General features: G+C 40.9%; 1 non-coding gene across 1 annotated transcript; it reads left to right on the top strand.

The window, feature by feature from the left end:
* Positions 1 to 1,053: 1,053 nt before the first annotated feature.
* Positions 1,054 to 1,172, top strand: LOC138694132 (5S ribosomal RNA). The gene has a single exon (XR_011330808.1). It is a non-coding gene; the product is annotated as a 5S ribosomal RNA (ribosomal RNA).
* Positions 1,173 to 16,035: the final 14,863 nt, after the last annotated feature.

The raw sequence follows: 16,035 nt of genomic DNA, 5'->3' as shown, positions 1-16,035 counted from the left end.
GTTAACGACATCTTCGAGCGCATCGCCGCGGAAGCTTCGCGGCTCGCGCATTACAACAAGCGGTCGACCATCACCAGTCGGGAGATCCAGACAGCCGTCCGTCTCCTGCTACCCGGTGAGCTGGCCAAGCACGCCGTCAGTGAAGGGACCAAGGCCGTCACAAAATACACTAGTTCCAAGTAAGCGGGAGTGCTTGCTAGGGAATCAGCAACCGGCCCTTTTAAGGGCCACAAGTTATTCATAACAGAGTAGATGAATGAAGAACAACAGCGTTTCCCACCGAGTGAAAATTTAAATAATCACCCCGATAACACTTCTAGGATAGATAATACATTATAGGCAGTCCATGGGAGACTTGGATCCACGAGGCAAATTCGTTTCCTTAATAGTTTCGTACGACTTATATGAGAGCGCGGTGTCATTCCTACTCACTTGGCAGCATTAATTGTTGAGGGAAAACAACTTAGAAGGTAACTTGTCGACCGCGGTCATAATCCTTCCGCAGGCCACTACTGAGAATCTGTGGACATACGGGTAATCTATCTTTATTGAAACTCGGGTTCATAACATACGACTGATACTTTATATATCTGTCACGTAATCCATCAAGAGACAAATGTCCCCCCCCCCCTAGTCAGTAGCGAGCTTCAGTCCATTCGTAGTAGCCGCCGGTGCAAGAAGTGAATTGAAGTTTGTGTGAAGTTCCGTAGTATGGCATGAAAATGATGTCGAAAATCCGACTACAGTTCCACAACCATGTGGTTGAAAGGAGGCTCCGCTGTTGAACAACAATCCACCTGTGGCTTAACTTAGAATGCCGACTAGCTGTTTTATTAATCCCGTGTCAATCCAGCAGTGTGTGACGTTGAAACGTAACCAAACTGCCGTTGATAGATAGATTTATCATCTATCCCAATGACATCCAACGAGCTTGGTAATTTAGGTACAGAGTCTAAGCAGGCAGTTTACGTGTGTGTGTGAGCGAGTGCAGGTTTTATCGAGTGCACCCCAATCCCATCGTCCTCAAGTGCCTACAGATTACGCAGTTTCATCGGCAACGGCCATACCATGTTGAAAATACCGGTTCTCGTCCGATCACCGAAGTCAAGCAACATTGGGCGTGGTCAGTACTTGGATGGGTGACCGCTTGGGAACACCACGTGCCGTTGGCGATTTTTTTTTTTACGTCACTATTTCCAGCGTGTTCTAATAAGACTTATGGGATATTATGTTCCCTTCCCTATTCCAGCTATAGCTTGGATGATGACGCCGCTGCATAATTGTAGAGTAATTGATAATTCTTAAGTACTTGCAGCTCCGTATTGAAACTTATGACTGGTAGCATATTCATATGAGACGGTTCACTTCTCTGCGTTTTCTCGAAGAAGGGAATATGTATTCAGGGGATTGTGAACGTACCTCGCGCTCTCCCTAGAAGTTAGAGACATTTTAGGTAAAGAATGTAATATACTGTACATATATGGCTAATTAAAATCCCATTAGTTACTACATTTCAGTGGGTAGTACAAATTCCATAATGAAAATATCTCTGTCCTAGTAGTTGTATCCTTTAAAGAAGCTCGTTGTTTTCCCATGATGAAGGGCAGAACTTGGTCGGTAGAAATTTAAACAGACTGCATTATCAGACCAGGCGTTATTTCAATATCAGCGTTTAGTTTAGGAAATATAGCAATAGCGGAGTTGGGAGAAGTAGTTATAGCATGTACAGTAAGTATAAACAGTTCGCTGTACTGTACAGTGAATATAAATATTTGAATGTACGATGGCAAAACATCAGACATACAGTACGTAGCTCACATATCTTTAAAAATAAATAAATAAATAAATAAATAAAAATAAAGAAGACATTCTGAGGAGTGAGTGGAAAGTGCATATTATAATGAATATTTTTAACTCTCAGTTGACATTGAGAGAGAAAGCCATGCATCGGGGAACCGGTGACTGTTTTTGCGTTACCTTCTGCTATTGGCGTTGTTGGTTAGTAACGAATGAAAGGGGTAGGACGCGGAATCAAATGTCAAAAAACGATAGGGAAATAATAGTAACTGGTTGTATTTCGATCGAGCTCGGCGTGCTGATTCACCAGTGGGGTGTTTCACAAAGTTTACAATCTTTGGAAATTGTGAACTCTGTTTGTAAACTTCTGTTTCACAATCTTTGTTTGTAAAGGTGGACTGTACAAAGGAAATCAAATCTTTACGAATGAAATTTTGCGCTCTTTACAAGTGATATGTTTGTTTCACAACGAAGGAGTAATTTTACAAACGTGTAAACTAAACTTTACTAGTGAAGTTAGCACATTTTCTACAGTAGCCCTGTTGAAATAGCTTCTAATTGTGAATGAAAAAAATAAACACATATGTATAAAATCAATTTTATAGTAACAGGGTACCATTAAGAATTACACTGAAGCAGTTGTGATGTTATTGAGTAGTTCTAGCGACTCAGACGAAGATTTTGCATTTAGGCCTAACGTAGAATTTTCCGGCCACGTTCGTATCATTGTACGAATATTAATGAAAGGTTTCGAATGAATCCCGCGCTATACTTCAGAATACCGCGTTAGTTCTTATATACGAGGAACGTATTTAATAAATACTCGCACTTAAAGAAGAAAAACTTTGCACCGAAAACCAATCACTTAATAATGCAATGTCGGCATTACTTACGCAGTATTCTGAAGTCGTTCCGAATCCCATTTCGCTGTAATCTCTCCTACAAGATATGGGACATCACATGCAACATCTGAAAGGGAAAAGTGGTGCCCTAACCTCAAAGCGAGAACTGCATTGGTTGCATAGTAGCTCTCAGTTCCCTGCGTTAGCAGATAAGAACGGAATTTATAAGATTACAGTGTGCAAAAGTTCACACATGGTAGTTGATGTTGTTACAAGATTGAAAAAACTCGAGGCGGGTTATTGATCACCGAATGTGCTTACTCGGGCAAAGGATTTTTATGCTCCTCCTGCTGGGTTCCCTAATGTTGGCGAGGTTATGGATGAAACAATAAAATATACTGATGGACCAGCAGAGAGCGAAGTTGATTTTAATGGATGGACATGTTAGCTGCTCTATCAACTGCATATAACTACGTGGGTCAAATCCATTATTTATCAATTATTTGAATGAATTTCGCGCTAACTTTCGTCAGTTAAGTCGTAGGCTAATTAATGCATTGGTATGCTCGACCAATTGCATGCCGCGAAACTCCGTTGTCGCCGATGTAGCAAAATCTAAATAAAATATATATAAAAAAATATAAACATGTCCATCGATAGTTCTAAAATTACAGCTACTTTACCTCTGATCCTTAGTGATTTTTGTAAACTGTCGTTGGCGATTTTGTTCAACCAATTATGCGTATTTGTAAGTTTGTTTCGCCGATTTTGTAAAGTTCGTTAAAACATACAAGTGAATAAGATTGCATTGTGAAACACAGTTAACAAGCATATGTAATATTTCCGTTGTTAATTGTATATTGTTAATTTGTAATTTGTTAGCGTTGTGAAACATGCCCCCATTTACCTTTAGAGGTAATATCTACATTAATATTTAGTTAAAATTTAAAGAAATTTTAAACGAATGGAAGCTGCATTTTAATTCACCCCAAATTACTATGTTCCCTTTCAGATTATCAGCTGTTGTTGTTGTTGTTGTTGTATTGTAAGTTCTCACTTATTGTTAGCTAGCCGTACCCGTTCGCTCCGCTCCACCTGTTAGAAATAAATATAAAGTAATTACATAATTAAAATAGGACGTCTGATCCAGGGAACAACTTTTACAACAGCGCAAGATAATCTGCTTCGCATATTACCCAATTTTTTTTTAGCACTGCATTTATTGCATATATATTTTATGTATTTTAACACGATTCAATTGAGCATAGTTAAAATATGAATTATTAAAATAATGGATTGCCAAGCTAAAGTACTATTACTGCATACTAAATCAATACACTCTCGTTGTTCGTTAATTCTCTGAGATTAAAATGCGTGTACATAAATATTATTTTAAGAAATACAGAAAACGAATGTACAAAATAGCCTATCAAATTTTCTGTGCATAAGAAGCTATTTTAATCTTACCTGTCCTCGATTTACTCAGACGTTACTGTAATAACATTATAGCATTATGTCCATCTAGAGAAACTACAGTTTCCAATGGTGAAATAATAACTAATTATACAAATCAGTTAATTTACGAGCTTGTGATATTACTTCATACAAACACAGAAACATTCCCTGTAGGCTATGTTTAATAGCTTTCGATTGTTTGTTGATGTCCAAGGCCCCTGTTTCGATTGTTGTTGTCCAAGGCCCCTTATAGACGAAGTCATTTGTTCTTAATTCATTGCACCGTCTTAGATAGCGTTATTTTAATTTTAAAACTCATTTATCTCATTAAATATCAGTCCTATCAAAATGTTGTAAAAAAATAAAACTTAACGGAAATCATTTTTAAAGGAACATCTGTTATGTAACATTTTTTCTCAAATATCAATAATAAGCGAGATATTTCGATTTATTTAATTCAGGCCCCCTTATAACTCCCCTTTTAAATAATGTATTTCGAATGCCATATAGCCTAAAATCTAAGTTACAACAAACTTAATTTATATTCCAGTTTTCATATAAATCGGTTCAGCCATTATCGCGTGAAAAGGTAACAAACATACAGACAGACATACAAACAAAAATTTCAAAAATGCGATTTTCGGTTTCAGGGTGGTTAATTATATATGTTAGGACCAATTACTTTTGGAAAATCGAAACTTACCAGAAAAATTTCGGCTACAGATTTATTATTAGTATAGATAGTACGAGATACGACCGCAATTTTGTACGACTAGTGTAATGAAGGAATGCAAAAAATTATTTTGGAACTTTGCAATGTTAGTCTATCATTAAAATAAAATTAAATCTTAATTCGTCCCTTTTGCAGGAGTCTTCTTCATCCAGTATGTTGTTGGCTGATATGGAGGAGGAGGGGGGGGGGACATGCTCTAAAGGGATTAAATTTGCTTAGCAAATCGATATGGTGACTAACGCTTGCAATGCGTCATAGCTATAATTGTACTGCGCGGTAATTTCAGAGTAATAAGAGTTCAGTTCAGGGATCTGCTAATTTCTTCATATTGTGTTCGGCAATGGAATAGTACCGCAGTAGCATTAAGAGGTTTTTATAATTTGAACTGATATGTGCAGGTATATTGACCCCCCCCCCCTCCCACCGCTGGCCGACGCGGACTGCAATGACAACAGTAAGCCACACGTCATACGTAAGCCTTTCTTCTTCTTCATCTTTGCTCGCCTGGCAAATACAGTCTTGGATTTCACATATTCAATTTTTCACAGTCCCAACTCCCTTGCATGGACGTGTTTTCACGTACCTTTAAAGTTTCTCCTCTCATTCATTCAGTCTATTCGCAAGCCTGAGGGTTTTCCGTGGTTTTCCCTAAGGAGCTAAGACAAATGTAGGGATGAGCCCAGAAAGAAAAGGGCATTCACTTCCTTAGACCCTGGTAACTGCTCTTTTTAGAGGAAGGAGGAGGAGAAAGAAACCCCCCCACCCCCACCGACGTGGACTGCAATGACAACAGTAAGCAACACGTTATATGTAAAGCCTTTATTATTATTATTATTATTATTATTATTATTATTTACAATGGGACTAAAGGTGGTGTAGATACACTATGTCAAATGTGCCACAATCTTTCCTGCAATAGAAAGACGAGGCGCTGGCCACTAGCAATATTTTACAACATGCTAAATATTGCAAGTATAAATTCATGGATAATTTATAGTTAGAAGAACTCAGAAAACAATATCAAGAAAACAATTCATTTTCCAATTGTGTGAAGAGCTGACAAAACCGTGGATGCAGCACCGCTTTGCACGTCCTACTTTACACCGATCTCTGCGGGCAACAATTGAAGAACATCTGAACATTGCTGTGCAACAACAATGCCAGGTAATGCAGCCAGATGGTGAACGTACTGTTTGCTATAAATGTCCTGCAAAGAAGAGGAGAATGATGACAACATTTTGTGGACTTTGCAAAAAGGGGTTCTGCAGAGAACATCGCGCTGTTGTTTGCACTAATTGTAAATAGGACAATAACATGAACGTAAAGACTTTATGACAAACTTAAAATTAAATGAACACTAATGGCTACGAAAAGTGTAAAAGTTGTTAAATGTGTGATATTGAGTTGATTTCAGTTAATTAAAATGTGAGTAGTAAAAATTACGAATGCTTACCTTTAACATGAGTACAGTGATGATTACCTGTCTAGGGTTAAGTAGTCGCGTGGTGAGTTTAGGAATTCCCAGACCACCTCTAAGATTGTTTAAAATAAAGGTATTGTAATCGTACGTTTCTGTCTTTTGTCAATAGTAACGTTGACCTTTCTTTTTCGAGAAAACAAAATCTGTTGTACAGTTAAAGGTACTGAAATAGTAAGAAATTTTCTGAAATCCCCACGCGTTTGCAAGTGTAAGTCTCTGTTGTAACCTGTTGATTTACGAGAGACTGCGTGTGCTTCCGTACAGTGTTTCTAAAATGTGCAGTAACGAGTCAGAAATCATTGGAATGTAGTGTAGGTGTGTTTGTTATAACCGGGAATCAATCCGCAGTACTTGACCAATCAACTACGGGAAATATCAGAAAAATTGGCAGGAGTTAGCAAGAAAAACAAAGGTAAAATATCACGTGAACGAGCACCGATACCGAGCACTATGTACAATATACCCTAGAGAAAAAGACAAGAAAACAAAAGTCAACCGCTGCAAGTGTTACGAAGTGGTGTGTGAAACATATAATGAAGAATGTCTGCGGGAAGCGCATCTAGTGAGATAAAGGGTGAAATGGAGGATTCTGCTAAAAATAAAGAAAGGAAGAAAAATGTTTACAGTTAATACAAGTATTGTTTTCTCTTGTGGGTTTATGTTTAGTATAATAGATGTGTGTGTGTGTGTGTGTGTGTGTGTGTTTCATTAAAAATTAGCATATCCTTAATGAATACATCCTAAGTGGTATAAATGAAATTGTATAAACTGCAGGGAATCTTAAAATATGAAAATTGCGATAGTTGTTTTCTTTACAGTCCGACCTTTTTTAATAAACTAGTGTGAGATATGAAGTTTTGCACATTTAAGGGTTGTTAACATGAATGTAAGGAATATATATTATGATATGATATGATATGATTCTCAAATACTCTGTCCTGCTGACCCTTCACATTTCTGTATTCGGGCGAGTGTGTATTCTTCTTCTTCTTCTTCTTCTTCTTCTTATTATTATTATTATTACTATTACTATAATTATTATTATTATTATTATTATTATTATTATTATTATTATTATTGTGTGAAGAGTTGTATCGGAAGTGCTTTATAGACTAAATTAATAATTTCTATCTTAACTGAAATATTTACATTATATTTCACACAGTATAGTTACAGGTAGCATAAATTCAGATAATGGTTTTTATATGGGAATCTACTTCTTGTGTTTAGAGGCTACATTTATACAGAGTTAATAATTTCTCCCCTATGTAACATATTTCCATGAAATTTTATACGCATCTATGCAAAAACGAATTATGCTCGTGTAATTAGGGAATTAGGGAAAAATTAGTGTTTCTGATAATTTTTAATGTTTTAATAGAAATTATGCTCCTAAAAGATGACTAGCCTGCCATATTTTTCGCAGTTGGTAACAAAATGCTAGATTCATGGATATACTCCATAATTTAGTTGTTCATTATATGTTCAAGAAGTGTTGAATTTTTCTTGGAGAAATTAAGCTCCTTCATCCAGACTCTGAAAAGTGGCTGCTGTCGAATTCGTAAAGCGCCACCAAGAGATGAATATAACATCTAAGTTTGCAGGATGTAGCAGCTAAATTTTAAGCCGTATAGAGTTTAATATTTGATTAATGTGTGGGTAGAAGAATTGAAAGTTAACTCAGGTTTACTTGTAATGCACAGCCTGTTAAATATGTCGTAAAAAAAAAAAAAAAAAAAAAAACTAGTTGCACAAATCTCAGTAAACGTGCCAATTAAATGAATGCTAACGTATTATAGATTGCTTTTCGCGTATTAAATGAAAGTACACATCTTGTCCTATGACCTCCATAAGGGAAGGTTTAACAATATAAAACAGCCACTGACCCCACGAACAAAAATCAACTGAAGAGCGTGACTTAAAAAAAAAAAAAAAAAAAAAAAAAAAAAAAAAAAAAAAAAAAAAAAAACTCATGTTTTGTCCCACCTCTTACTGATATTGATGTTTTGTATGTTGTTGTGCACAATGCCTAGCTTTTGTTTAAGCCTAGATATTACTTAAACTTCGGTTATGATGAAGTTGATTTTCTTACATAGTTTTGCGTTCTGGACAACTGTGCGCCGGCATCTCTCGGAACATCCGAGATCAGGTCCCTATCCCCTCCACCGCAAAGTCAAATAGCGTCTGTCACTTGATTTTGAATATTAAACAAACATACCATCACGGCATTTCCGTTATGGCATCTGGTGTCATCAATAAGCTACAAATAAAGGAAAGAAAGAAAGAAAGAAAGAAAGAAAGAAAGAAAGAAAGAAAGAAAGAAAGAAAGTAGCACAGTCACTGTCCTGAACAAGGTACGCAAGTATTATTTTAATTAATGCGTATCGCCTACCAGCCGCCGAAACTATTCGACAGGAGAGTGAATATCCTACACGGTCCTGTAAAAATGTTCTGAATACACTAAATGACGTGTAATTTTTTTTCTATTATTAGGACAATTGAACGTGTCATTGCTCCTGCGGGTTGCTTTGTTTCACACCACAGAGAATTCAGGTTCTCTACCCCCCGGGATTCTAGAGATAAGAGAGCGATGAGGTTAAAGGAGTAGGCGTTTGTTCGTGTTTTTGTTTTTACTTTAGAAAAATTGCGAAACGTGACGCAATAGCGATAAGTTTTATGAACAAGTTTGCTGAATCGACCAATTGAAGGTAATTTATATTTTGCTAAAGAAGAGAGGAGATTAATGAAATCAGTTATTGTAATAATCGTAGTAGATTGAAGGAATTGTTTGTATTCAAACTCCTTTTGTGAAATAAGCTGCTCGGATGCTTATCAGGGTGACGGTTATAAATGTTATCGTAATACCCACCCGAGGTCACAAAGGTCACAGTCTTCCGCTTGTCCTTTCCTAAGCAGACCACGTCTGTACTATCGAAAATAATGAGTCACAGTTATAGTTTCGTGAAAGTAAAAAATGTTAGATAGGAGACAAGTAGCTACTCTTATACAATCATAATCACATTTTGTATCCAATATAGTATAAACGAGCTACATGTAAGTACTGTGTAAAGTTTCATTAAAACAATATATTATATATGAGACAAGTCACTAATTTTTGTCAAAACGCATCGTCTATAAAGGGGTAGTTTCTCCTCTTATACAGTAGTGACTATAGTGCGAAGTTTCATGGAAATATGTCACATTTTTAGTCCAGCTAGATTTGCTTTCTGGACCACTTTGAGCCTTGGCGCTTGTGATCGGTCGGACGGAGGATCACTCGTCCCGGCGGCGTTAACCCTTAATTTGGTAAATATATATAATGTGCAATATTATAGAACTGTGAAATTTTTTTTTAATTTTCCTAAGAAACTTTGTTATCCATCGTTCTATTAAAAAATTGTTTATTAACCTATAGGATACATTGCGATATTTGTCAAACAGGCTGTGGGAAAATGCTGATACGGTGAGGAATGGAAAGGGAGAAACCATTTATATTGAGGTGACCTTGAACTGAGGGTAGTAGGAACGAGACCTGGAGTACGGTACAACCGGCTCTTCCGAGAAATAACTAGTGGCCCTGAAAAGGGCCTTTTTGCGGGCAGGAGTACCTTTGTTAATTCAAGCCCTCTCGCCGCGGATGCGCCTAGCCAGCTGAATATCCTTGGGCATAATGGTCACGCGCTTGGCGTGGATGGCGCAAAGGTTGGTATCCTCGAAGAGACCGACGAGGTATGCCTCGCTTGCCTCCTGCAAGGCCATTACGGCTGAGCTCTGGAAACGGAGGTCGGTTTTGAAATCCTGAGCGATTTCACGCACCAAGCGCTGGAAAGGCAGCTTGCGGATGAGGAGCTCGGTGCTCTTCTGGTAACGACGGATCTCGCGAAGAGCAACTGTACCAGGTCGGTATCGATGGGGTTTCTTCACGCCTCCAGTAGCCGGTGCGCTCTTCCTAGCGGCCTTCGTTGCCAGCTGCTTTCGTGGAGCCTTGCCTCCCGTGGACTTACGCGCAGTTTGCTTCGTACGTGCCATCGCTTACTCCTTCGTCCTCGCAACCCAAGTTGACGCAATACAGTCGCGCCCGCTGCCCCCAAGAGGGGTATTTATGTCTTCGCCCGTTGAGAAGCCACGCCCCTTCCGTAATGTGATTGGTCCGCGGGTTTTAGTATATAAACCAAAAAATGACCCGCCGTCGAGATCACTTTTAACCTTCGTCACACGAGCAACATGACTGGACGCGGCAAGGGAGGCAAGGGTCTTGGCAAAGGTGGAGCGAAGCGCCACAGGAAGGTTCTCCGAGATAATATTCAGGGCATCACGAAGCCGGCCATTCGTCGTCTCGCCCGACGTGGAGGCGTAAAGCGTATCTCCGGCCTCATCTACGAGGAGACGAGAGGTGTTCTCAAGGTCTTTCTGGAGAACGTAATCCGTGACGCTGTAACATACACCGAGCACGCGAAGCGGAAGACAGTCACGGCCATGGACGTGGTATACGCCTTGAAGAGGCAGGGGAGGACTCTCTACGGGTTCGGCGGTTAGACTGCCTACACACGTCTGCTGCCGAATCCGTCGGCAAAACGGCCCTTTTCAGGGCCATAAAATCCGTCTAAAAAGGGCAGTAGTTGTCGAGATTAATTTAATTCACCTTTACTGTGTGACCACTAGCTCAACAGGCCAGTGCGGAAAACAGAACTTATTTCGTAGGGGCACTTCAGTATCAGCAAAAGACGTTGTAAGAAATGCCTCTCCGTTTTTCAAATGGGTCTGACCCCAACGCTTGGTATATCAAGTGGAAAGACCGGATTCCTCTGTGAAGCCTTGCTCCTCGGATTATGTTACCTGTTACTGTAAACTTCTGTAAGTCAATAATCACTGTCCGAAGAATTGGTGGGTAATATGACAACGCAGGTAGGCAATGCTCACCAGACCGTAACAAGGAACCGAGGGGATTGACACATACTGAACATCACATCACCACGTTTTTGCAATGCCAACTTTTAGGTCATAGGAATCCAGTGTGGTAAACACTGGGGAGAAGAGGTACACATCGCATGTCAGAACACAGGACTTCGTCCTGTCAGACAACTTCCACGTATAGCTTGCGTCATTTCGGTTCGAACGAAACGACAGAGAGAGGGGAAATTCGAACGCAAATTGTCAAAGCCTTCGATTCCTACGAGAAGGTCATGTCATCATCTCAGTATTGGGGTTCCTGCGCGTGCGGCCAATATGTGCACCAACAAACAAACGCATTAGGAACTCTATTATAACGCCGTAAGTTGTTCACCAGTTATCGATTTCTTATTCAAAATTAGTTTCATTCGTAGTATGTAGTAAAGTAAACTAGTATATTCAAACGTATATGTCTAAAACCACGATGGGCACCAAAGAAGGGGACTTGTGATTATTTTCACGATAATCTCCATTACTCTAATATGATAGAAATATATTACATAAATTTCGAAGCCAACTATGTACCTTGGCATCATCATCTAATTTAACTCGTATTGTGTTAAATTATATAATAATAATGAAACCTTTCTATATGCATCAGTATAATGTGTTATCACACAATAGCCTAGTAAATGTACAACGGTTTCAAGTACTTCAGTGCGAACCTGGGACAACGACATCGTTCAGAGCACAAAATTACAGAATGATGATATTAAATCAGCCCACCGGTATAGAGAGAGAGAGAAAGTTGACACGCGTAATGAAATTACATTACGAAGCCGTGAGAGAGGATTAACAATACTGGCTATTTCTGACTTTTGTGAGGTTAGTGGGGCCCTTAAAAGGGCCGTTTTACGGAGAAGGGGCTTAAGCCTTCTTCTCGGTTTTCTTCGGGAGGAGAACCGCCTGGATGTTGGGCAACACACCACCCTGGGCGATGGTGACGCCGGACAGGAGTTTGTTCAGCTCCTCGTCGTTGCGAATGGCGAGCTGTAAGTGACGAGGAATGATCCTAGTCTTCTTGTTGTCACGAGCTGCGTTGCCAGCCAACTCGAGAACTTCGGCCGCCAGGTACTCCATCACCGCGGCCAGGTAGACTGGCGCACCGGCACCAACTCGCTCTGCGTAATTGCCCTTACGCAAAAGACGGTGGATACGGCCTACCGGGAACTGCAACCCAGCACGGCTGGATCGAGACTTTGACTTTCCCTTCACCTTGCCTCCCTTTCCACGACCCGACATGATGCTACTCCTACTTGCAGCTGTTTAACTACAAGAACGACGCCTCGCCCAAAATGATGCAGGGCCCGACGGTAACCTTCACTTTTACGCCAACGTCAATAATCGACAGCGGACCAATCGTAAAGTCACAAACGTTTGCGCTGTTTCTATTGGCTCGCACTGGGAAGGCAGTACGGCATTGTCCCTGCGACTTAAATATTTTTCTCCCTCCGGGCTCCCCGAAGAGAACGTCATATCTACACTGCTCAATAGTTTTTCTCCAACTGAATCAGACAGAGGGCTCTTCATCAGGCGGGGAACGAAATCAGCATTTAGAGAATTGAAGCAACAAAATGACCTAACTTTCACTTCTCACCTTCTTTCGCAAACAGACCGGGTGGTAATTTTCAGCTCTAGAGAACAGCTCTCCAAATTCTCAGCTAAATTCAGCCCTCTATATTTTGGCCCTAAAGCTATATTTGAAGCTCTACCAAATTCAACCCTTACGGCACCTTGGCTTACGGCGTTGGACAGAACCCGCACTCCCAACCTGCCCCCTTCTCCAGTACCAGAAACCCCGCCAAACCCCAGCGAAAACGATTGGAAAACCGTAACCCATGCCAAAAGGAAACCTGTCCTGACTCCAGCTATCCCTCAAACATCCACCCACACCGATCCTGCCTCTTCTGAACAAAAATACACTGTAAAAATCCATAATCACTCATTAAACACCAACAACCCCTTTTTCATCAAAGACCTAATCACACAAAATCATCTACAGATCCCTACACCTAGATATTTCTGGGCATACACCACAAGAACTACCACTCTCCTTTTTCCTAACATACAGACCGCAGAAAAGTTCGTCCACGCCATACCCCCTGACTCTTTCGGCCCACATGCAAAATTGATTCTCATGCCAGCACACATGTCAGCCACTCAGCCACCCCCTCCCAAAGATATCAGCGTGGTCATAAAGTCTATTGAACACAGCATTTCTATGGACACTCTCAAACAAGAGTTACTCGACCAAGGCTACAAAGTCAAAAACGTAGCAAGGATCATTTCGGCACAGACCAGAACCGAAACCCAGTTAGTGAGAGCTTTCCTCGAAGACGTGGAAACTTCAGACGCCATGTTGAGAGGCGTGCTACTATGCGGAAAGTTCTACAGAGTCGAACCTTCGAAAGAATTCGTAAGACTACGCCCATGCTTACAATGCGCGCAATACGGACATGATAACAGTACCTGCAACAACATCCCTAAATGCCACAAATGTGGACAGAATCCTAATATCTGCAAGACAAAGCATACGACCAACGAGAAATACTGTGCCACTTGCGACAGCAAAGACCACTATACGGGACAAATAATATGCACCAAATACCCACGTAACCCGCAATCCCTACAACCTCTCGAAAACAAACCCCGCCATGTGGCAATCCTAGCCTCATCCCCCACCCCGCCCATCAAACCCTCACAAGCCTTCCCCGCTCTTATACCAACACCTTCACAAAGCCCCAACAACACAACATTCGCCTCAATCACAAGAGAGGGTACACCAAACATCACTACCAGCTCACCAGTGAAAACCTTAGCCATCCCAGAACCTCATCCCACTCCCACCCCAGAAGCACGCAAAGCCACGACATCCAAGAAAACAGACGACAGTATACCGGTCGACCTAGAGACAGTCAAGACAATAACCAAAAACCTAGAAAAATACATAGACGACAAGATCTCAGCCCTAGAAGACAAACTCATGACTTTCATAGTAGCACTCCTGGCGTCTGATGAAACTCCTGTCAAGAGGAAGGCTACACTCAAAACGGCTAATACTACAGCCAAAAAGATCCTCAAAAAACGTGTACTGCACAACTTCATCGATAAAAAACTGAGAGTGACCATAGAACCCATGAACTTCCCTCCCCAACATAAGACCCGCACGAATGATAACGCTTGTCGAGCTAATGACCGAAGCAACACCGATGTACGCCCGAGCTCCTCCACCACCACGTAATGGGCCACCACGCACGACAGAGACATGACCTGACTATTATACACAGCAACATACGTAACCTTTACGGTAATCGCACCGAACTGGAGCACTTAATTTTGGAACGCGACCCGGACATAGTTAGCCTAAATGAAACCCATCTAGGTGTGAATGATAAATTTACAATGCGTGGATATCGTTTTATCCGTAAAGACAGAAATCGCCGAGGAGGGGGAGTTGCTTTACTCTGTCGCGACACACTTCCTATAACTGACGTCACGAACCCTCCACAATTCAACAACTTTGAACATGTCACTATCAAACTCGCCATACACAATTACCCCATATTCATCACCACACTCTACGTCCCACCAAACGCGCCATTCCCCACGCCACTCATCAACCATCTCAACACAAATCATAAATCCATAATACTCAGCGACCTGAATGCATCCAACATTGCACTTGGAGACAGAAGGACAAACGCAGCAGGGCGACAACTAGAACTTATTCTTCACCGCACCGACTTCAAACTAATACCTACAGCCCCAACTAGATATCCACAAACAGTCAACGATATCCACGCCACAACCCCAGACAGAATACTGACAACACCACCAATATTTAATAGAGTGCTCCAGGCCGAAATTCTTCCCCCACTGAACAGCGACCATTGCCCAATCGAACTAAAAATCACCACCCCCATTTGGAGCCCAACAGCCCCAATTACCCCTAGAAAAAGTTATAAATATCATCAATCGGATTGGGATACATTTACAGAATACTTTGACTTGAACCTCCCCCCTCCCTCAGAAATCAAATCGTTAGAAGACCTTGAAAATGCGGACGAAATACTGCTAAAAGTTACGTGTGACGCTAGAGACAAAGCGGTGCCGCGCACGAGAAATGACGGAACAATAAGAAGACGATTACCCCCGTATATCATCGACATTATCAAGACCAAGCGGCGAGCACACAGACTGTATATGAGAGACCACAGTGATGATAACAGAAGACTCTACCGAAAACTCCAACAGGACGTTCGGAATGCAATACAACACTACGAACAGACAAAATGGAGAAACATTATCAACCAGCTAAACTCTAATCACAAAGACAACCCTGGTAGGTTTTGGAAACTGATAAACAAGTTAAAGGGCAACACCTTCCCACAATATCCTCTCATAAACCAACATGAAGTCATATTCAACACAGAAGACAAACTGGAACACTTCCACCGCATCCTATCCCGAATACACACCGTCCCACACCATCCAGATTACAATGAACCACACTACAATGCAATCACCGCACAAATCGAGAACAACCCAGACATATTTAATCCCTTGCGCATACCTTACGAACCACAACCATTGGATCACCCCATCATAGCGCCCATAACGACACAAGAAATAGAACATGCCATTCACAAAACACGAAACACCGCAGCCGGCCCCGACAGCATTCACAATATACTCTTCAAAAATTATCCTCCCACAGCCTTAAACTACCTCGCTAACTTGTTTACAGCAAGTCTGTATATTGGCGCACTACCAGCCCG

This window comes from Periplaneta americana, unplaced genomic scaffold, assembly GCF_040183065.1.
Source record: "Periplaneta americana isolate PAMFEO1 unplaced genomic scaffold, P.americana_PAMFEO1_priV1 scaffold_52, whole genome shotgun sequence".
NCBI classification, from domain to species: Eukaryota; Metazoa; Arthropoda; class Insecta; order Blattodea; family Blattidae; genus Periplaneta; species Periplaneta americana.
This window is presented reverse-complemented; position numbering and strand designations above follow the sequence as displayed.